The following is a 2,577-nucleotide window of genomic DNA, read 5'->3' on the forward strand; positions in this document are numbered from 1 at the left end:
TCGGACACAGCTGAAGTGACTTGGCAGCAGCAGTAGGTTGTGACATTGTACAGGACATTGTACAGGAGACAGGGAGCAAGACCATCCCCATGGAAAAGTAGTGCAAAAAGGCAAAATGGCTGTCTGAGGAGGCCTTACAAATAGCTGTGAAAAGAAGAGAAGCGAAAAGCAAAGGAGAAAAGGAAAGATATTCCCATTTGAATGCAGAGTTCCAAAGAATAACAAGGAGAGATAACAAAGCCTTCCTCAGTGATAAATGCAAAGAAGTAGAGGAAAACAACACAGTGGGAAAGACTAGAGATCTCTTCAAGAAAATTAGAGATACCAAGGGAACAATTCAGGCAAAGATGGGCTCGATAACGGACAGAAACGGTATGGACCTAACAGAAATAGAAGATATTAAGAAGAGGTGGCAAGAATACACAGAAGAACTGTACAAAAAAGATCTTCATGACCCAGATAACCATTATAGTGTTTTCACTCACGTAGAGCCAGACATCCTGGAATGTGAAGTCAAGTAGGCCTTAAGAGACATCACTATGAACAAAGCTAGTAGAGGTGATGGAATTCCAGTTGAGTTATTTCGAATTCTAAAAGATCAGCTGTTAAAGTGCTGCACTCAATATGCCAGCAAATCTGGAACACTCAGCCGTGACCATAGGACTGGAAAAGGTCAGTTTTCATTCCAATCGCAAAGAAAGGCAATGCCAAAGAGTGCTCAAACTACCGCACATTTGCACTCATGTCACACGCTAGTAAAGTGATGCTTAAAATTCTCCAAGCCAGGCTTCCAAGCTGGTTTTAGAAAAGGCAGAGGAACCAGAGATCAAATTGCCAACATCTGCTGGATCATAGAAAAACCAAGAGAGTTCCAGAAAAACATCTATTTCTGCTGTATTGACTATGCCAAAGCCTTTGACTGTGTGGATCACAAGAAACTGTGGAAAATTCTGAAAGAGATGGGAATACCAGACCACCTGACCTGGCTCTTGAGAAACCTATATGGAGGTCAGGAAGCCACAATTAGAATTGGACATGGAACAACAGCCTGGTTCCAAATAGGAAAAGGAGTCCGTCAAGGCTGTATATTGTCACCCTGCTTACTTCTGTTCAGAGTACATCATGAGAAATGGTGGGCTGGAAGAAGCACAAGCTGGAATCAAGATTGCAGGGAGAGATATCAAGAACCTCAGATATGCAGATGACACCACCATTATGGCAGAAAGTGAAGAGGAACTAAAAAGCTTCTTGATGAAAGTGAAAGAGGAGAGTGAAAAAGTTGGCTTAAAACTCAACATTCAGAAAACTAGATCATGGCATCTGGTCCCATCACTTCATGGGAAATAGATGGGGAATCAGTGGAAACAGTGTCAGACTTTATTTTTGGGGGCTCCAAAATCACTGCAGATGGTGATTACAGCCATGAAATTCAAAGACACTTACTCCTTGGAAGGAAAGTTATTACCTATCTAAATGGCATATTAAAAAGCAGAGACATTACTTTGCCAACAAAGGTCCGCCTAGTCAAGGCTACAGTTTTTCCAGTGGTCATGTACGGATGTGAGAGTTGGACTGTGAAGTAGGCCGAGCGCCGAAGAATTGATGCTTTTGAACTGTGGTGCTGGAGAAGACTCTTGAGAGTCCCTTGGACTGCAAGAAAATCCAACCAGTCCATCCTAAAGGAGACCAGTCCTGGGTGTTCACTGGAAGGACTGATGCTGAGGCTGAAACTCCAATACTTTGGCCACCTGATGCAAAGAGTTGACTCATTGGAAAAGACCCTGATGCTGGGAGGGATTGGGGGCAGGAGGAGAAGGGGACGACAGCGGATGCGATGGCAGGATGGCATCACTGACTCGATGTACGTGAGTCTGGATGAACTCCGGGAGTTGGTGATGGACAGGGAGGCCTGGCGTGCTGCAATTCATGGGGTCGCAAAGAGTCGGACACGACTGAGCAACCGAACTGAACTGAACTGAGTAGGTTGTGTGTTGAAATTTTTTAATAAAAAATAATTTACCCTGTTTAATCCTTACAATATATTGAGATTAAAAAAGTAATTATACCACTGTATGCTCAATATAATTCTCATTGTTTAAAGAAATGGCTTTGAATGTACCGACAAATAACTGGAAAGGTATATATCAAATTGTTAACAGTAGTTAATTTGTGTGATTTTAAAACTATAGATTATTTTTAGCTTCTTTTTTTGTTTAAAACTATTTTGATGTCAGTCTTCTCCATCTTTTGAAATAAGGAAAATAATGGAAGAAAAGCAACTCAAAAATAATATTCTATTATCTAGTGCTTTCTTGTTTTTAATAAAGTATATATATATGTATATTCAGTTAAAAATACACATATATATAAATATGTATATAAAAACCAAATAAAGTCTGAGAATAAAGACTAAAGCTGATAAATAATGAAACAGCTCATTGGCCACCTCATTTTTCCCAGATCATATATGTTCTGGGGCTTGTTTCCCCATGAACGAGGTATATTTGTCTCCTCAGTCGTGGAGGGTTGACCTAAGGGGCTATTAATCATTTTGTCGGGAGCTCAGAGAGAACCCTC

This window comes from Capricornis sumatraensis, chromosome 22, assembly GCF_032405125.1.
Source record: "Capricornis sumatraensis isolate serow.1 chromosome 22, serow.2, whole genome shotgun sequence".
Taxonomy (NCBI): Eukaryota; Metazoa; Chordata; class Mammalia; order Artiodactyla; family Bovidae; genus Capricornis; species Capricornis sumatraensis.